Source organism: Aotus nancymaae, unplaced genomic scaffold (assembly GCF_030222135.1).
Source record: "Aotus nancymaae isolate 86718 unplaced genomic scaffold, 86718_ANA_hifiasm-v0.15.2.pri h1tg000083l, whole genome shotgun sequence".
Classification (NCBI taxonomy): domain Eukaryota; kingdom Metazoa; phylum Chordata; class Mammalia; order Primates; family Aotidae; genus Aotus; species Aotus nancymaae.
Window position 1 is genome coordinate 33,170 of NW_026988498.1, and position 20,837 is coordinate 54,006.

General features: G+C 56.4%; 1 long non-coding RNA gene across 3 annotated transcripts in view; it reads left to right on the top strand.

Moving 5' to 3' along the window:
* The first annotated feature begins 1,891 nt into the window (after positions 1 to 1,891).
* LOC135271588 (uncharacterized) overlaps positions 1,892 to 20,837 on the top strand; it is a 53,226-nt gene continuing 34,280 nt past the window's right edge. For 2 of the 3 annotated variants that reach the window (XR_010339713.1, XR_010339715.1), the window contains exons 1-3: positions 13,529 to 16,301; positions 17,905 to 17,988; positions 18,356 to 18,473. This is a non-coding gene — a long non-coding RNA (uncharacterized LOC135271588). Of the gene's footprint in view, positions 1,977 to 13,528; positions 16,302 to 17,904; positions 17,989 to 18,355; positions 18,474 to 20,837 lie in introns of those variants that run through there. The other variant, XR_010339714.1, reaches the window with a different exon arrangement.

The window sequence follows — 20,837 nt, forward strand, 5'->3', positions numbered from 1 at the left end:
CTCCAGCGTGGGTAAGTAGAGCGAAACTCGGTCTCAAAACAAACAAAAATTAGCTGGCCGTCGTGGTGCATGCCTGTGGTTCCAGCTACTCAGGAGGCCAAGGCAGGAGAATCGCTTGAACCTGGGAGGCGGGGGTTGCAATGAGCTGAGATCGCACTACTGCACTCCAGGAAGTGAAAAAAAAACAAGAGCGGAGTTTGGCTCTTGTTACCCAGGGTGGAGTTCAATGGCGCGATCTCGGGTGACTGCAACCTCCGCCTCCCGGGTTCAGGCAATTCTGCTGCCTCAGCCTCCTGAGTAGCTGGGATTACAGGTCCGCGCCACCGTGCCCAGCTAATTTTTTGTATTTTTAGTAGAGACGGGGTTTCACCGTGTTGACCAGGATGGTCTCGATCTCTTGTCCTCGTGATCCACCTGACTCAGCCTCCCAAAGTGATGGGATTACAGGCGTGAGCCATCAGGCCCGGTCTTTCTTTTTTGAGACAGAGTCTTCCTCTGTCTCCCTGGCTGGAGTGCAGTGGTGCGATCTCAGCTCATTGTAACCCCCGCCTCCCAGGTTCAAGCGATTCTCCTGCCTTGGCGTCCTAAGTATCTGGAACCACAGGGATGCACCACCATGTCCAGCTAATTTTGCTTTGTTTTGTTTTAGAGACGGAGTTTCGCTCATGTTACCCAGGCTGGAGTGCAATAGCGCGGTCTCGGCCCACCGCAACCTCCGCCTCCCGGGTTGAGGCAATTCTCCTGCCTCAGCCTCCTGAGTAGCTAGGATTACAGGCATGGGCCACCGTGCCCAGCTAATTTTTTGTCTTTTTACTAGAGACAGGGTATCACCATGCTGACCAGGAAGGTCATGATCTCTTGACCTCGTGATCCACCCGCCTCGGACTCCCAAAGCGCTGGGATTACAGGCGTGAGCCACCACACCCGGCCTTTTTTTTTTTTTTTTTTTTTTTAAATTAGATGGCCATGATGGTGTATGCCTGTGTTTCCAGCTACTCGGGAGGCCAAGGCAAGAGAATCGCTTGAACCTGGGAGGTCGGGGTTTCAATGAGTTGAGATCGCACCACTGCACTCTAGCCTGTGAGACAGAGTACGACTCTGTCTCAAAAAAAAAAAAAAAAAAAAAAAAAAAAAAGGCCGAGTGTCGTGGCTCACGCCTGTAATCCCACCACTTTGGGAGGCCGAGGCGGGTGGATCACGAGGTCAAGATATCGAGACCATCCTGGTCAACGTGGTGAAACCGCGTGTCTACTAAAAATACAAAAAATTAGCTGGGCACGGTGGCGCGTGCCTGTAATCCCAGCTACTTAGGAGGCTGAGGCAGGAGAATTGCCTGAACCCGGGAGGCGGAGGTTGCGGTGAGCCGAGATCGCGCCATTGCACTCCCGCGTGAGTAACGAGAGCGAAATTCCGTCTCCAAAAAAAAAAAAAAAAAGAAAAGAAAGTCCTACTGCGCAAAAACGAAGCCCTTCTGTGGCTGCCTGCCCTCGGAGAAAAGCTGCGCTCCCTCAGTCTCCAGTGCTCTGGAGGCCTGCCGTCGCCCATTCCGGGCGCGTATCTCGAAGTCCAAAGCTGGAGCCCCGCCTTAGTCGCCTAAGCGACTCCAAAGCCCCGCCCCGCCGCGCTGCACTGCGCCTGCGCCCCTGCTCCACCGCCCCGTCTCGCTACACGGCGCCTGCGCCTCGCTCCACGGCCCCGCCCCGCTCCACCGCGCCTGCGCCTCGCTCCACGGCCCCGCCCCGCTACGCGGCGCCTGCGTCCTGCTCCACTGCGTCTGCGTAGCGAGCGCCAGTGTTGCAGTTGCAGTCCGTCGGGAGTAGTGCGCGGGTGGGCTGGCTGTTGCGGAGCCGTTGGCGTCCGCCGCGAGGGAGCGTCGGCGTTGAGGCCCCTTCTGGCTCGGGCTAGGGCTGGCTGGAGCGCGAACGAGTAACGGCGGCAACTGCGGGCATGTGGACGGCGGCCTCAGCGGCCAGCAGGTAAGGTCCGCGCGGGGGAGGGTGGGTCTTGCAGGCCCGTGACGGGGTGCGGGTTGCGGCGGCCTGGCCGAGGGTGCAGGCGAGCGCGGCCCGCGCGGGGTCCGGTGGGGAATTGTCCTTCCGGCGGCGCCCGCACCGCGCCCACTGCCGGCCGGTCCTCGGCGGGGACCCGGGCGGGGTGGGCCTCGGCCTCCGGGCGGGCGCGCGCTCCTTCTTCGCCGGCCCGTACTCCTCCGTCTTCCCATTTCCTCCGCCCCCAGCCAACACGGCCGCCACTCTCCTGTCTCCACTTCCCTGGCCGTTGCCGGCCTCTTAGCGCGCGCTTTGTTTGAAGCAGAACTGGGAGGCCGGCGGGCTCGGGGGTGACGGCGCTGTGCAGGCGCACGCGGGGACGGGGGAGGGGCGGGTTGGGTCACCCCGCGGACGCGGGCCTGCCCTCGGGCCACCCTTCCTAGGACCGGGGGATGGCCGTGGTCCTTGCGAGCTGTAGGTTGCCGGAACGCCCATCGGCCGGTCCTCGCGCCGGCGCAGCCCCCTTCGTGATGCGCGCGGCGAAACTTGCGTGCTCTGGAGAGCCACGCACTTTTCTTCTCCTTAGTGAGTGGCCTTGGATGTATTCGTCTAGGAGTGAGTGTGTTGAAATTTGCAATGCGGGACCGCGCAGCCCCTCTGGTTTGGCTTTCTCCGGCGTCGATTGTGCGTTCTTGGTTTTACAGAGGTTTCTTTTGAGTAATGGCTTCAGTATTGTCAACCCCATACGCATTTGGAAGTTTGTTTATGCAATTGTTTTTACATTTCTCTTGTTATTTATAATGTTTGAATTAGATTTTGTGTTTTTGGAGAGATTTTCTGTACGTGGTGGAAGCGTTTTTAATCTTGGCAAATATGGATTGTCTATTTTATCATGTTGATCGGAAAGCAATACCAGGAACGTTGAAACGTTTTAAAGGCTTTCACTCTCCACTGACTTGTTCGAAAGACGACGTACATACTAAAACGGAAACTCCTGTCTTTTTTTCTATTGGAGTTTTCTGGAAGAAATTCTGTGCAATCTGAAAAGATTGATGGAGGATACAGTAATTGCTGTCTACATCGCTTTTGTTAAGCAGTGTAAATTAGACAAACTTGGAGATTTATACCTGGACATACTGAGTTTTTGAACTGTCTTGAAGTGAAATTTTGGAAAGGGCAGGTAAAATGAGGCTTCTTCCAACCTTCCCCCCCGCCCCCCGCCCCAGCTTGGTTAACAGGCAAACACCAAAATATTGTAATATCTGGTAATTTACAGAACGTTGGTTATCAGATTTGATAATTATATATTAAGGTTGTACAATATTTGTATGTCAGAGTTACGGGTAGTAGGTCTTAGGTCGTAGAGTCTTATGAAAAATACGATTTTTTAATAATCTTCTGAGTAGCGAAATGGTAACTGTTACAATGGTTATGAATTGTCAAGGCAATAGGGCCGGTATATGTCTTCAGTCATGTTTTTATGCCTGAAATCCAGGAAACTGTGTAAATGGATGTTTCCTGAAACAGCCATTGCAGTGCCATATGTACCGGTGTCCTTCCAGTATATCTCAGATAATGGTGTGTCTCCCTTACTTGTGAACTGCAGGGTCGTGATATTGCTGCGGCTTGTTTGTGCCCCTCTGCATTTTGTGGGTAGTGTCTCACATTTGGCTATCATATTTATAAGACGAGAGTTATTAATTTGGTTTTAACTGGAAGAAATTTAGGTGGTTTTCACTTCCCAGTGACTTAACTGATTGTACGTAGTTACAACGTTAATGGTTGCACTCCTCAATTGCTAGCATCTTTTTTCTAGTGTTAGATATATATTCTTTTGGTTTATCATTTAAAAGAATATTGCTGAGAAAGCATATAAATGTTAAGATTGTATTTGTTTATATTTATTGGATGCTTAATTAAATGTTTTTTCTTTCCCTTTTCCTGAATGAAAAGAAACTGGGAGAAGAGAATCAACCATTTTGTGCAAGTACTTTGTTCAGTTGAGGAGACGTGGTATTGTGAAAACAGTGTAGTCTCTGGAGTTAGACCTGGAGTCAGAATGTATATCTAACATACTAGAAAAAAGATGCTTGGAAGAATGGCCTTCCAAGTCAGAAGCATCTGGGTTGAAATTGAGCTCCACTCCATACTGGGCCAAAGCCATGTAACTCATTCATCAGCAGCCTTTTCTTTTCTTTTTTTTTTTTTTAAAGAAAAAAAATGTTTTTAATGTTACTCGAATATGTCAGTTTTATTGTTTCTGTATACACACATTTGTTACTGAAAATTGCAAAAATAGCACATTGAAAGTCCTTTTATTGGAGTTCAAACTTCTGAAAACAAGAAAATTTAATTATACTGTAGCCAGACTACCCAGTGTTTTCTTTACATTGTTGCCCCACAAGTTGGTTTCCTCCGATTCTTGAAGTTGGGCTTCATCTCACTGACTTCAGGCTTCTGACACACATGGGAATCTTAGGAGCTACTGGCTCTTTGGGTCACGTCAGAGAGGAGAGCTTATTGAAAAGGATGTATTGAGCATCGTGGCTCACACCTGTAATCCCAGCACTTTGGGAGGCTGAGGCGGGTGGATTGCCTGAGATCAGGAGTTGTGAGACCAGCCTGGCCAACGTAGTGAAACCCCATGTTTACCAATAATACAGAAAAATTAGCTGGGTGGGATGGTGCGCGTCTCCCGGGTTCAAGCGATTCTCCTGCCTCAGCCTCCCAAGTAGCTGGGACTACAGGAGCATGCCACTATGGCTGGCTAGTTCTTTTTTTCTTTTTTTTTTTTTTTTTTGGTAGGAGTTTTGCTCTTGCCGCCCAGGCTGGAGTGCGATGGCGCCATCTTGGCTCACCGCAACCTCTGCCTCCCGCGTTCGAGTGATTATCCTGCCTCAGCCTCTGGAGCAGCTGGGATTAGCCCAGCTAATTCATTTTTATTTTTATTTTTATTTTTGAGGTGGAGTTTTGCTGTTGTTGCCCGGAGTGCAGTGGCGCTATCCTGGCTCACTGCAACATCCACCTCTTGGGTTCAAGCGATTCTCCTGCCTCAGCCCCCTAAGTAGCTGGGATTACAGGCACGCACTAGCACACCTGGCTAATTTTGTATTTTGAGTAGAAACAGGGTTTCTCTATGTTGGTCAGGCTGGTCTTGAACTCCTGGCCTCAGGTTATCCGTCCGCCTCGGCCTCCCAAAGTGCTGGGATTACAGGTGTGAGCCACTGTGCCCTGCCCTGCCCATGTCAGTTTTTAACATGAGTGTGCATGTAGTTGTTCGTATGTTCTTTTATTACCTGTTGAGTGACTACAGGATCTGTGGTTATATGTTCTCTTTCAGTGCTGGCATTCTTAATTTGAATCTCCTCTATTATTTTAGCATCAGCAGATTGTGAAGTTTACTGATTGTATTAAAAGAACAATTTTAAGCTGCGTGCTGACCATCGTAAAGGACTGAGCCTTTCTTCATTCTTTCCCATGGCTCTGATGCCCGGTTTCCAGATACCAGTTAGGAAAGAAGTTCCTGAGATGATGGAACTTGTGCTAGTCCCATAGGGCTGCTAGGACAAAGTGACCATAGACTTGGGGGAGCATATTAAAAACAGAAATGCATTAGTCACAGTCTGGGGGCTGGAAGTCCAAGGTTAGGGTCCCAGTGTGGTGAGGTTCTGGTGAGGGCTCTCTTCCTGGCTTGCAGATGGCTGCCTTCTCACTGTGTCCTCGTGTCAGGGAGAGAGAGCTCTGGGGTCTCTGCTTCTTACCAGGGCCCTAATCCCAACATTAGGTCCCCACTCTCATGATCTCCTCTAACCCTGAAGAACTCCCAAAGGCCCCATCTCGAAATAATGCCCTAATCATCTATCCTGGATTAGGGCTTCAACACAGGAATTGGGCGGGAGAGGGGAACGAACGTTCAGTCTGTCAGAGCCCCCCAGTCGCCCCTACTGTCCCCGTTTAGGGGCAGATTTTAGGCCTCAGGCGGGACACAGAGGTGGAGGAAGCACACGTTCTGCCTCCTGGGAGTGGTTGAGCCACAACAAGGACAGGGACGTGGGGCAGACAACAGCCAGTGGGGTAACCAGCAGGAGTCCCGAGGTGTCACTAAGCCAAGGTGTCACTTTCATCTTTAGGTGAGGAAGTTGACTGAGCACCCACACACAGCAGAGTACAGACCACGTTCCCTTCAAACACGGCTCACTTACCATTCCTCAACGCTGCAAAGGGGAGGTGCTACCTCGTCTCCTGAGGATGGTCCTGGAGGTAGAGGAGTCACGGGAGTTGCGCACATCACCCACCAGTGACTCTTCACTCCCCACATTTTCCCCGATGGGCTGATGTGCGCTAAGCTGGGGATGCCTTGCCAAGATAAACTCTTCTTCCCAAAGGCCGCAGAGGGCAGGCCTCTGACACTGCCCACATGGAGCAGAAGTGATGGGGCGGAGGGGCATCCGTCCAGCTGACTGGTGTATTCTGGGGGAGGATGGGGCCGGAGAGGCCCCAAACATGGCTCCCTTTGTCACTCGGCAGAGGGGCCAGACCGCCGTGTGCCAGACAGCTGTGCCCCACCAGCCTCTGTTGCTGGGCCAGCCCCTGGCACCATGACCACAGCTCTGCATACAGGCAGTGCTGGGACCAGTGCTCTGGCAGTCACCATGGTCCTGAGCCAACAAGGGCCCTGGGGAGGAATCGGAAGTCAGGCAGTGAAGAAGGTATTGGCCAGAAGGGAACCGGGGCGGGTGCCAGGTCCTGTCTGTGCTGAGATCTGAGATTCTGAGAGGTGGGTTAGGGGTAAGGGGGTAGAGGTCGGCCACATGGGGTGAGGGGAGTTCAGCAGAGATGAGGAGGACCGGACAATGTGGGAAAGAGCAGAGCATCCTCCCCAGCCTCAGTCCCTCTCCTGATGCAGTCATCATCTCACTCTTAGACTCCAGAAGTCTCCCTTCAGCCAACACCTGGCCCCCGAATCCCAGGGCACTTCCCAGACAGCCAGTGCCACATCCCAGGCAAGCCCTGCTCTGCTCTTGAGGTCTGTGCCTGGCAGAAGGGCGGCTGACCCTCGGCCCCTCTCGGCCTGGGTCCCAGCTCTCCCTGGCCCTGGGACCAGCAGACACAGCCACCCTGCGCCTGGCAGACTGGCCATGCTTGTACCCGTTTGTGATGGTGGATTGGGAGGGAACTGTTTGAGATACCAGTGTAAATCTGTGTCTGCATCAATTCCACACAAGAGTCGAGTTATCATATGGGAAGGGAATCATAGCTGTGGGGGGCTCCATGCAGCACCCCGAGGGCCCCTGAGGCCAGTCCCTGTGGCCACGGCAAGGAGCATCTGCTTCCGCCAGTTGGACAAGATTCTTTCCTGCCCAGAAACCGGCAGAAGGACTTTCTCTGCTCCTCACCCACCGTCGTATCCCAAACACACCCGTGTGGATGGATGCCTTGACATCTCCTCCCAGCCCAGGGCCTGAGCTCTTCCTGATGAGGGTTAAGCAGGAGCGGCCGCCTCTCCCCGTGTCCATGTTGCGGGCAGTTGCCTTCTCCTCAGCTCCCACGGGGCGGAACAAGAGCCAGCCAGCTCTCAACATCCCAGGATTTTCCAGGGATGCTGATAACTAAAGCAGGCGGGGCCTTGTGAGTGGGTGGTGGGAGGGATCAGGGTTTCCTCAGCATCTGTCAGTCCCTGGAGCATCTGAAGGGGCAGCCTACACCTGGAGGAACGAGTGGGGCTGGCCCCCGTGGGTCCCCAGTGCCTGGCATCTCCCGGTCCCTCTGCTCTCCCAGACCCCCTCCACTGAGCAGCACAGCCCTGAGGACAGAGACAGCAGCCCAGAGAGCGTTCCCAACACCACTATATTTATTCCTATTTACATAGGAGACCCCCTAGGCATTGCTCCCACCCCCTCCCCCTCCCCCCAGGCCCTCCCTTCTGGTTCAGCCACTCTCTCCTTCCCCTCCCTCCCTCCCCCACCCTTCCCTATCAAGCTAAGGCCCAGCAAATCCGCACTGAGGGAGAAGCTTTTGTCTGCTCTGGGGCAACAGATGTCAGAGCCCCACCTCGGGGATTGGCACCAGAGAGCCTGCCGTGTCCCCCTACTGGCTGCAAGCCCGCTTCTTCTTCTTCTTCCTGGAGACCACGGGGTCACCCTTTCTCTTTTGAGGCTGCGAGGGGCCAGCCAGCCCCCAAGCCAGGGATTGCGCCCCAGAGACTCTGAGCCCAGGCCCTAGGTGGGGCGTCTGTTGAGCAGAGGATGGGCCTCCGAAGAGAGCTCGCTCCTGGGACTCGGTGGTGGGAGCTGCTGCTTGGCTGAGGCCTCCTCTCTGAGCAGAGGGAGACTGACGAGCTCCCTGGGGACCCTGTCCTTCTGGGCTGAGGCGGCCTTGGGTGGCAGGCAGGGAAGCCTGAGGCAGCTGGGCTTCCTGTCAAAGACAGAGGGTGTGGCTGTGCCGGGCATCCCGTTGGGCCTCACTCCAGTTTGCATCCTGACTCCCCTCCCTGGCTCCTCTCCATCCCGCTCCATCTGAACCTGCACCTCCCCACCTCGGAGTGGCTCCCCAAGAAGCCGAGCATGCCCCGCAGGGTGGGGTAGACAATCAGGTGGGGCTTGTGTGCCGGGTCCCTCCTGCCCCCGGGGTACCTGGGTTCCCCTCCCTCCCTGCTCTACCTGGGCAAGGGTGAGTCCTTCCTCCTGCTCCAGCTCCTGGCTTAGGGCCAAGAGATCCATCTGTGGATCTGGGGAAAGCAGTTCTTCCAGGAATCGGGGGTGAATGATGTCCTCCACCTGGAAACAGAAGGAAGACGGTGAGAGCTACCTGGGCAGGGAGTAACGTGGAGCCAAGGACACCTGGAGGAGATGCAGAAAGCAGCGAGCGCCCCGTCCCCACCCTTCTGGAGCTGTCTCATAGCATGGCGACCACCAGCTCCACACACAGACCACAGACCTGGTAGCATACACACATGCAGACAGAGACACACAAACAGACCCACATATGACACAGGAAAAGACACAGACACAAGTAACGTCCACACTCCACACTCGCACCCACGCAGACACACAAAGAAACACAGTAAGAAATGACAGGCACAAACATACAGCAGAGCTTAATTCCAAGGACCTGCGAGTGACCCCCTTACCCACCCCGGAATCCTGCAGACCCCAGCACTTCAGGCCAGCCTACCTTGCTGAGGAAGTCTTCCTGTGAGCACAGCTTTTCGATGTAGCTCAGGAGGCCTGGCTCTTCCCATTGTGCCTCGAGCTCCCCCGTGGCCCCAGCGGGAGGCTCCAGCAGCTCCTCCATGATCTCCATATACTCCTGTACCAGTTCAGGGGGGATCTCCTCGGGGGCCTTGGTGTTCACTGGCCGCCGGGGCGGTAGTAGGTTGGTCTTGGTCTTTGCTGGCCGCTGGGGCCTGGGTGGCGGCAAGCAGGCAGGTGGGGCCTTGGGGCCGGCCTTCCTCGGAAGGTACACTGAGGCAGGGAGGGAGGAGGATGGGTGCGGTGAGGGCTGCTCCTCCTGCCCGCGCCACACAAGGGAGGGCAGGGCTTGGGGACATGAAGTGGGACCCAGCTGGGTCAGGACCACCTGAACCACAGCGCCCCAGAGGAGACGCCGCAGGAGGGGCACATCTGAGACAGCATCGTTTGGGAGGAAGTTTGGAGCCACCGATATGCCGTGTACTCGACCCGCTCGTCCCTGTTCCTGGGTGGATTGTATGTTGAGTTTTGGACAGGCGAGGGGAGAGTAGCTAGGAAACCTGACCAGGTCAATACCCTCCTTGGTGACCATGGTCCGCCCACGAAGTGACCTGGTCAGTACCCAACATATGCCCTTGGGAGCTGTCCTATTGGAGGAGCACATCCCTCTCTTGAAGGAAGGCATGGGGTGTGGGGACAGTGGCCTCCCTCGGCCCCTCTGGCCTTTGCCGTGGCTCCTGTGGGAATGTGGGAAGCCGTACCTGGCTGCTTGACCACCTCAGGGGCCAACGGTTTCTGAGGTTCAAGCCTCGGCAGGGCTGGAGGAGGCAGGCACTGGGGCCCCGTCATCCGCTGTGAGTTCTGAAACCGCGTCTCCTCCTCAGCCTCAAACTCCAGGAACCTGGGGTGAAAAAGGTTACAGGCCGTGTTGAGAGGGTCCAGGCCCCCTGCCCCCAGGACCAGGCAGCAGCCGATGGCAGGGATGGGAAGGCGTGCCGTGGACGGGCTGTCCAGGCCCTGCCTGGGGCCTGTCCCCCAGTCCCAGAGGGAGCTGCTCCCAGAGTTCTGGGCTCTCCCTCCCTCACCCGGCCCCCGCAGAGCCCATGGCATCAACAGGGCTTCCTGACTCAAGTCAGGGCCACGAGGCCCAGGAGGGCACCAGGGGGACCCCTCCTCCTGGCTTCAGCTGGCCAGGGGTGGGGTTTATGGCAGAAGGTGTCAGGAATGTTGCCCAGATGCAGGAGTCCTGAGGTTGGGACTATGGGTCCCTGAAGTATAACCCAGGAGCACGAGGCCTGGGAGACCCCTGGTCAGGAGGAAGCAAAAGCTGGGCCCCTTTCCCCCAAGGCTGCTGTCTTTCTGTCTTAACGGAGGGGACTTCCCGGGAGCAAAGGCAGGGAGGCCAGAGATGGGTCTCATGGTGTCCTGGACGCAGGTGGCCCCTGACCCAGCGCAGGTTTCTCCAATCCTGGCCAGGCCGGGGATGGGTGAAAACCGACTTGTGGCCACTGCTGTGAGGAGAGTGCATCCCGCTCTGTCTATAGTCGCCAGCCCCGCTTCTCCCCATCCCCACAGCTGGCGGTGATCTCCTTTGGGCTGTGATGCTGGCTGCTCCCTCCATGACCCCCAGTGTCAAGGCAGGGGTTGGCCCCAGGCCAAGCAGGGCGTGGCTTCCCACCAGGGCAGTATAGAGACCCCAGAGCACTCTAGGAGGGAGGAGCAGTTTCTTGAGGGAGGCAGGGGCCCAGGAGGGCCTGTGTTTGTCCACACCCTCATGCTCCACGCTGAGAAGCCACCATGGCCACCGGGCCTCTGTCACCTTCTCTTACCCTGCCATGCGGGCTCTGCCCCTGCATCCCAGACTCACTTTGCCGCCATCTGGTAATAGATGATCCTGTCAGACTTGCTGATGTGCTGCCATTCCCGCATGGCCCGCCACAGTTGCTCCTCCAGGGTCATGCTGGGCTTTCGCCGGGCCAGGGTTCTGAGAACTGGGCTGTAAGGCGGTGCAGTCAGTCCCAATCCATAAGCCTACCCTCCATCCCAAGCCCACCTGGTCCCAACACCCGGCCCCTGTCCTCCCCACACCTGTCCTGCCATGTGTCCCCGTCCTGTTTTCCCCCACGTGGGCTCCTCAGCCTCTAGGACACCCCCCCAAGATCAAACATCAACACAAGCCACTGGGTGGCCTCTCCTACTGCCCCTCGAGTCCTCAGTGTTGACAAGTGAACTCAGTACTATGGGTGGAACGTGTGTGTCCCCAGCATTCCTGTGCTGAAGCCCTGAGCCCCAGTGTGTCGGTTCTTGGAGTCAGTCAGGGTTAGAGCAGGTCATGAGGGTGGGTTCCTGTCATGGCATCCGAGCCCCGATAAGGGCAGGAGGAGACAGCAGGGCTGTCCCTCTCAGCCACAAGGGGACACGGCCAGAGGCAGCCCTCTCCAGCCAGGACACCAATCTGCTGTCGCCTTGATCTGGGACTTGCGGCCTCTGGAACTGGGAGACGTGACTGTGTCCTGATCAAGCACCCAGTCTGTAGGATTTGTTATGACAGAGCCCGAACTGACTGAGACAGCGCACACACAGAATGACCGGGGAGCGAGGGTTAACGTGCAGGTTCCAGGGCCCCAGGACTGAGCATTTAAGCAGCTTCCTGGGGACTCTGGAGTAAGGTAGCCCCTGGGGACATAGCCTCAGGGTCCTGGAGAGTAGTAGAAACCAGAACCAAAGCAGAGCGGCATCGAAGCCCACTCCACGCCAAGCCTGTGAGCCTGGGGCGACTCCACTCTGAGAATCAGGGTCCCCAGTGCACCGGGACTCAACTCCAAGGGAGAATGCAACCAGTTCCAGGATGCAGGGGCGGCAAGATTTTTGGGAACAATGATGGGGCCTCCTTACACCTACAGCCTGGGCAGGGGACTTGCCTAGGGAGTGGCCAGTGTGTTGCCTGGTGGTTGTGCTCAAGCTCCCGTGGAGTACGGGTTTGCTCATCAGCGGGGGACACAGGGTCACAGAGGCCCTGCAGGATGGAGAGAGGCAGGACTGGCTGGGACTGAATCGACAAACCCTCAGATCTGAGGCGTTGCTGCCTCAGTCACCACAGTCCACAGCCCTGAACTGCTGGGCTCGTGGGCTCGTGGACTCGTGGTGCACTGAGAGCCATCACTGGAGCCCGTGGCTTTGGGGAGCGCTGTCCTAGATGGCCTAGTTCTGATAGCGATAGCAATAGGGACAGTAATCATAACAGCTATCATGTAATGTGTCCCAGCATGTGCCGGGCACTGTGCTATGTGCCTCATATGTGAGCTCAAGTCACCTCCTCACCATCCTCTGAATGAAGCATCATTGTCCCTTCTTCTAGAAGGGATCGAGGGCGAAGCTGCAAATACCTGCCCAGCGTGGACCCTAGTGCGGGGCCCAAGACCATCCCTTGTGCAGGCTCCACCACCACTGTGCCAGCTGGACCTCAGCAGAACAGTGGGCGTGTGCCGGTTTCCTGCAGCTCCCATCCCCAGCTCCATGTGATGTGCCCCTGGCCTTTGCCACTCAGGTCAAGGGGAGGCACTGGGGTGCACTAAACCCAACCCGTGGCTCATGTTGGACCGGGAACCCTCTCTGATCTGGGTCTTCTGTAAACGTTGTCATGACAATGTTTGAAAGTAAGGATTGGCCGGACTCACAGGACAGTGAGGGGCAGGTGAGATGAGGCCCCTGAGAGTCTGTCCTGAGCGGCAGCCAGATTAATGTTGCTGAAAATGTGCCCTTCCATAGCTCCACCCGTCACCTTTAAGACCACCCTGCAAGCTTCCCTGAACGGCGTGACCTCCCGTCCATCCAGCAGCCTCTTTACGAGTGAGCTGCGAGATGAACTCCGGTGCCCCGAGGACACTCACATAAAGAAGCAGGAAAGCGCTTCCATGTCCGGACTCTGGGGAATGTGCCTCCGGGCCAGGGTCTTGTAGTGCTGCCAGAGTCGGAAGTTCTCATACACGCTCTTGCAGGAGTCGTCCGGTTGGGCCTTGGCCTGGGAGGGAGCCTGGCTGCCCTCTCCATGAGCCCCTTGTGGCCATGGACAAGCATTCCCTGGGGCCATGATGGGGGCCGGCTGGGGAGCCGGTGGTGGTGCTGGAGGAGGAAGGCTCTGGGACCAGCCTCCCTCGCAGGCCCGGGTGCCCCCAATGACGTGGGCAGCCCTAGCGGGCACCGCAGGGGCAGCTGCTAGGGGTCGGGGAGGTGGACAGGTGACACCCCCGCAGAGGGTGCCTGGAGCCTGCCAGACGAGGGGTGCCTGAGTTAGGACCAAGGTCTGTGCCTGAGGGGCCTTCATAGGCCCCGCTTCTGTCTTTATCTGGAGAAGGGTGTTGGAAGCCCCAGCCCAATTCAGGCCTTGGCCATCCTGTCCTGCCACCAGAGGGGTGCTGGGGAAGGCAGACAGCACCAGAGAGCTGCCTGGAGGAACCACTGTAATCACGAGGGTCGGCCCGTGTGCTGGGCTGGGAGCAGGTGTGGTGAAGGGCAGAGCCGTGAACACTGGCATGGAGGTGCCAGGGTTCTTGGTCACACTTGGGTCCAGCACTGGGCATGCTGTGGAGACAAAGGAAAGAGGTGAATGAGCTGGGGTCTCCAGGTCCGCACTAGTCACTGGGAATCAGAGGGGTGTCCCAACAGCTGAGGGTGTGGGACAAGGAAACTCTGCAGCTTGTAAGTGTCCGTGAGTGTGTATCGCATGCTCTGTTCCTCCACGGGAGGGTCGCTTCACTAGAGAGCCTGGCCCTGGCTCCACTAGACTCCCTGACCCCTGTCTGCCAAGAAGCAACAGCCAAGCCTTCGCTGCCTCTGAGGGTCTCCCTGGCAGACCCTGTGAGCCTTACAGGCATCTCCCAAGCCATGGGTCAGGGATGAATCTCTCGCCGGCTTGGTGGCCCTCAGCATGCTCAGCAGCAGGTGAGGGGCCTCCCCCAGGGCGGTGCTATGCGCTCAGAAGGCCTATAGGAAGCCAGAAGATTCCTAATATTATGGTCGTGTCTCCTCTTCAGTCTTCCTTTTCCTGAAGCTCTTGAAAACCCCTTTCTGTCCTAGCTCAGCACAACAAAATAAAACCACTGATTAGAGTGGGTGTGGCGATTCATGCCTGTAATCCCAGCACTTTGGGAGGCCGAGGTGGGCAGATAACCTGAGGTCAGGAGTTGAAGACCAGCTTGGTCAATGTGGTGAAACCATGTCTCTACTAAAATACAAAACTCAGCTGAGTGTGGTAGTGCATGCCTGTAATCCCAGCTACTCAGGAGGCTGAGGCAGGAATATTGCTTGAACCCGGGAGGCAGAGACTACAGTGAGCCGAGATTGCACCACTGCATTCTGACCTGGGTGACAGAGCAAGACTCTGTTAAAAAAAAAAAAGAAAAAAGAAAAAGAAAGAAAGAAAAAGAGAAAGGGAGGAAGGAAGGAAGAAGGAAAGAAGGAAGGAAGGAAGGAAGGAAATCATTGGAAAGAAATCTGTCCCAAGCCAGCACCCTGTGAACCCTGAAGATAACCCATATGTGTTATGGCCAGTGTGCAAGTGATTGTCCTGGCACCATGCACGGCAAGTGCTAAACAGGGGTCAGATTTGGGCCACCCTTTCCTCAGTGCTCGGTGGTCCTGGCTGCCACTCAGGAAGGTGTGTTCCCAGGGGGCAGGTCTGAGAAGCAGTGGTGGAGTTCCCTGAGATACTTTGATTGCTCAGCCAGCAACAGCTGCACACGATTAGAGCACAGCCAGGAAGCAGTGAGCAGTGGGGCTGTCAGGGGAGGTGTCCAGGGATTTCCACAGCTGCTGGTCATGTTAGAATAGGTCATGGGACAACGAGCCCGTCTCTGGTCCTTTTCCTTTGAGCTCCCAATAACTGAATCTAGTGACCAACCAAGAACCAGAAGTTCTTGGGCCACAGGCCAGGTGTGGCAAAGTTGTCTGGAGCTCATCCCTGTTCACTAGGACCTCATGCAGTCTCCAGTCAAGGGGACTAGGGATACAGCACATGCACCTCATCAGTCAGGACACACATCCTGACTTGAAGGAGAATAATAAGAGGACCGTCTTCCTATTTGTACGCTACTCTCCTTCCTCTACTGAATAGGAAACCAGTCTTTCCAGACCCTTCCACTGAGAACCAGCAAGAGTCCACACCTGACCCCTGTTCATGAGGTAGTAGACATGGAAAAGAGACAAATTCTTCCTCTCCACAGTAACACAAAGTGCAGAGGACAGGCCATGAGCTAGCAGACAAGAGGAAGTGGGTCTGAAGACCTGAGCTTCCACAAAAGGACGAAGAATTCAGAACAAGCTGGGAAGCCCAGGCCGTGTTGCCTGATCTTCCCCAACTGCCCCCACCCCTGTTAAATGAGAGCCAACAGCCACCTGAACTGACGGAGAAGCCACCTCTGGGGAGGGAGCTGAGAGGCTGCGGCAGTTACAGTAGCTCCAGCCTCGCCCACCCAGAGGCTGTCACTGCGTGCTCTGTCACAGACAACCCACCCAACAGTTTTCTGGCTGAGCCCACTTCTCCCCACTCTTCCCTAAGATCTAGAAACGTCCAGTCCAAATCCCTCTGAACAATATGGAAGGGCACCTTCCAGGTGCCTGAAGACACACAACACAGGGCTCAGACTTGCCTGTCATCCTCCCTGGGCCACCAGCACAACACGATCCCACCACTCCCTACAAAGACACGGCGATGTGACCTGTCCCCCTCTAGAAAGAATCAATACATCCACTCCATCCTTTCCCCTACATGGTGTATTCCCCCGGGCACCTTGGTCCACCTCTAAGGAGCCGTCCTCCCTAACCACAGACTCAGGGTGCCATGGCCCTCCCCAGGTGTGATGTATTTGGGAACATCCAGTGCTTCCTCCCTCCTGGACATCAGCCCTATCAGCTGTCCCCTGGGGCACTGTGAAATTTGAATTCCCAAGGATTTGAAACATGGCAGAGAATTGGATAATGCCCTTGTCCCTACAGACTCACCTCCATTTGAAGCCATCGCCTCAGGCTGGGTGCTGACCACCGCTGTCTGGCAGTTTCTGTGGTGAGAAAAGTCAAGGGCAGGACCCAGAGAGTGACCTGCCTCAACAGATTCTCCTGAGTTCAGGTAGGTCAGGTAAAATTTGAAAGTATGGCAGTTTAGAACACAGGACCCAGACATTCTGCAGAGGGGGAGGGGCGCTGCAGTAAGTACCGGTTGCGGCAGGGGACATTCTGTGCAGGGCTCCAGTCAGTAGGCAAGAGCTGAGCTTCCCTTCCAGCTGGAGGGCAGCAGCGCGGACTGTGTGCGCCTCTTTAGGCAACTTTTAAATTGTCCTTCTGACTCACAGCACAAAGCTTCAACCTGATGTCCCCTTTACTTCCGTTCTTTGTCAACAGACCTACTTTTGTGCCCCTCAACCCATGCTCCTTCCCATTTGGGCTCTTTCCCTCTCTTGATGAATCTCAACAGGGGCTGCACTTCCTAAACACAATTTAGGACACTTCCTAAGAAGCCCTGTGTTTGTCAGACGATCCACATCTGGATCCTCTGCTTGGTTCAGGCAGAAAGCCTTTCCTGGAAAGCCTCAGTCTGGGAAAGAGTGGCTCTGTGGCCAGAAAGCCTTTGATTTTGTTTCCCAGCATATTGTGCTTGTATTAAATATTTATTTTTTATCTTTTAAATGACTTTAATTTAACCAAGCAATACTTTTGCATGGTTCAAAATTCAAATTGTGCACAGTGGACTAGGCAGTGACCAGTCTTCCTCCCACTTTTTTCTGTCCACAACATTTTGTTTCCTGTAACAAACGGGTGTTCTGATTCTTTTTCATCTTTCCAGAGATATATTATACAAACGAAAGGATAATGAAGCTGTTTTTGCTGTCTGCAAATGCTTTCAGGTTTTTTTGGGTGAAAGTTGATATATTAATATTAATATGTTCCAGTATTCTGACACTTCCCGTTGGCACTTATGAAGCATTTGCCCCTTCCTAAGACAATTGGACTCATGCAGGCAGAGTTGCGAGACAACATAACCGGGGCCACACTGCAGGGAAGGCGGCGGATTGCAAGTGTGAAGCCCAGGGTTCTCCCCTCCTTGCTCCGGTTGTGTGAGAAACTCATTTTCTGACTCCTGTCCGATATCCCTCATGAGTTCTCGGTTTGATCCCGATTCTGAATGTGAATGGTCCTTGAGCATTTCTATGAAATGCCTCCACAGTGGCCACTGGGAGGGGAGCGACCTCCACGCAGTGCCTGCCTGTCCGGGTGCTCCCAGGCCTTTTGTCCTCTGAGACAGAGCTGCCTTCTTACACGCAGCCCTCTTCCGCCGTGCAGCTCACCTCGATCTTAGCTGAGAAGATTGGTGGAGAGCAATTCAAGCAAAACGATGGTAAACTTACCGAAACAACGTCCCCAGTAGTGGGGAGTCCAGGTGTGCACCACCACACACAGCTAATTTTTGTGTTTTTAGTAAGGGACGGGGTTTCACCATGTTGGCCAGGCTGGTCTCGAACTCCTGACCTCAGGTGGTCTGCCTGCCTTGGCCTCCCAAAGTGCTGGGATTATAGGCGTGAGCCACTATGCCTGGCCTGTTAACGCTAACTTCTAAGTTACTCCTTCCCATTTCCTTTTTTGTATTCCTATTTGCAAATGCTTTGTATCCTTATATATCAAGATCATCTGTGATACTGACTGACTTAATTGGCATCTCCCTTTTGTTTTACAAGTGACGGCCAAAAAATGAGCAAACGGAAAAAGAATTATCCAGACCCAGTTTCCATCATCCAGAAGTATGGTGCTGATGCGCGCAGGTACAGACCGGTGCTTTGCCTTGTGTGTCTTTATTGTTTTATATGTAAGCGTCTCCTATACTATTGGTCAGAATTGTTAGGTTTCGTTTATACTTAGGTTTTTAACAACACATCTCTGTTATGATTTGGGTGTTATGTTGGTGTGCTTGTTGATCTTCAACTCCCCAAATAGTTTTCTAGATGATAAAGGCATTTTTCAACCTAGAGGTCCGTTTGGGGAAGAGGACCTCTGTTGGGTGTTGGTCGAGCTGTCCAAGTCCTCCCCAGGCTAGATGTGGATTGCCTCTGCCTTCCTTCCTTTCTAGGTTCCCTGTCTTGTTGGTATTCGAATTCTCTTTCACCATTTATTTTAATTTTGTACCTACAGAGCCATGTGAGATATATCTATGCTGGAGCTAATATGTGTATGCTAGAGCCTGGTTGTGGTGCTGCCAGAGAAACAAAGCAGGACATGAGTCTCAGGGGTCCTGAGTCTCTGGACAGGGGTAAGTGCCGGAGGCCTGGGTCTCTGGACAGGTGTAGGTGCCGGGACGCCTTGGTCTTTGGATAGGGGCAGGTGCCGGGGGCCTAGGTCTCTGAACGGTGGTTGGTGCCAGGGGGCCTGGGTCTCTGGACGGGTAGGTGCCAGGGGTCCTTGGTCTCTGGACGGGGGCAGGTGCCAGGGGGCCTGGGCCTCGGTAGGTGCCGGGTTCCAGGGCCTCTGGACAGGGAAAGGTGCTGGGGGGACTGGGTCTCTGGACAGGGTCTGGTGCCGGGGGCCTGGGTCTCTGAACGGGGATAGGTGCCGGGATCCAGGGCCTCTGGACAGAGGTAGGTGACGGGGGCCTGGGTCTCCGGACAGGGTAGGGGCTGGGGGCCTGGTTCTCTGGAAAGGGTTAGGTGTCGGGGTCCTGGGTCGCTGAACAGGGGTAGGTGCGGGGTCCTGAACAGGGGTAGGTGTTGCGGTCCTGTGCCTCTGGACAGGGGCAGGTATTGGGGGACCTGGGTCTTTAGACAAGGGTAGGTGTGGGGTCCTGGGCCTCTGGACAGGGGCAGGTGCCGGGGTCCAGGGCCTCTCGACAGGGGCACGTGCCGTGGGGCCTGGGTCTCTGAACAGGGGTAGGTGCCGGGGGCCTGGGTCTCTGGACAGGGGCTGGTGCCGGGGGCCTGGGTCTCTCAACGGGGGTAGGTGCCTGGGGCCTGGGTCTCTGGACAGGGACAGGTGCCTGGGGGCCTGGGACTCGACATGGGTAGGTCCCGGGATCCAGGGCCTCTGGATACGGGCAGGTTCCGGGGGGCCTGGGTCTCTTGACAGGGGCAAATGCAGGGGCGCCTGGGTCTCTGGACAGGGATAAGTGCTGGCTGGCCAGGGTCTGGGGACAGGGGTAGGTTCCCGGGGGGTCCGGGTCTCTGGACAGGGGTACGTGCCGGGGTCCAGGGCCTCTGCACAGGGCTAGGTGCCAGGGGCCCTGGTTCTCTGGACAGGGTAGGTGCCGGGGGCCTGGGTCTCTGGACAGGGGTAGGTGCCTGGGGGCCTGGGTCTCTGGACATGGGTAGGTGCGCGGTGCTGGACAGGGGTTGGTGTTGGGGGAGCTCGGCCTCTGTACAGGGGTAGGTGTTGGGGGACCTTGGTCTCTGGACAGGGGTAGGTGCGGGGTCCTGGGCTTCTGGACAGAGGCAGCTGCCGGGGGTTGGGGTCTTTCGACAGGGGCAGATGCCGAGGGGCCTAGGCCTTGGTAGGTGCCGGAGTCCAGGGCCTCTGAACAGGGGCAGGTGCCGGGGTTTAGGTCTCTGTACAGGGGCAGGTGTTGGGGGCCTGGGTCTGTGGACAGGGGAAGGTGCCGGGGGGGCTGGGTGTCTGGACAGTGGTAGGTGTCGGAGGGGCTGGGTGTCTGGATAGTGGTAGGTGCCGGGGGGCCTGGGTCTCTGGACAGGGGTAGGTGCCGGGGGGCCTGGGTCTCTGCACAGGGGTATGTGCCGGGGGGCCTGTGTCTCTGCACAGGGGTAGGTGCCGGGGGGCCCGGGTCTCTTGACAGGTACAGGGGCCGGGGGGCCTGGGTCTCCGGACAGGGGTAGATGCCGGCGTGCCTGGGTCTCTGGACAGGTGTAGGTGCCGGGGGTCCTGAATCTCTGGACAGGGGTAGGTGCCCGGAGCCTGGGTCTCTGGACAGGAGTAGGTGCCGGGGGCCTGGGTCTGTGGACAGGGGTAGATGCCGGGGTCCAGGGCCTCTGGACAGGGCTAGGTGCCGGGGTGCCTGAGTCTCTGGACAGGGGTAGGTGCCGGGGGACCTGGGTCTCTGGACAGGGGTAGGTGCCAGGGGTCCTCGGTCTCTGGACGTGGTAAGTGCCATGGGCCTGGGTCTCTGGACAGGCGTAGGTGCCAGGGGTCCTCGGTCTCTGGACAGGGTAAGTGTCGTGGGCCTGAGTCTTCGGATAGGGGTAGGTGCCGGGGAGCCTGGGCCTGTGTAGGTGCCGGGGTCCAGGGCCTCTGGATAGGGGCAGGTGCCAGGGGGCCTTGGTCTCTGGACAGGGGTAGGTGCCGGGGGGCCTGGGCCTGGGTAGGTGTCGCGGTCCAGGGCCTCTGGACAGGGGCATGTGCCGGGGGGCCTGGGTCTGTGGACAGGGGTAGGTTCCGGGGGACCTGGGTCTCTGGACAGAGGCAGGTGCCGGGGGGCCTGGGTCTCTTGACACAGGTACGTGCCAGGGGTCTTGGGTCTTTGGACAGTGGTAGGTGCCGGGGGGCCTGGGTCTCTGAACGGGGGTGCGTTCTGGGGGCATGGGTCTCTAGACGATGGTAGGTGCCGGGGGGCCTGGGCCTGGGTAGGTTCCGGGGTCCAGGGCCTCTGGACAGGGGCAGGTACTGGGGGGCC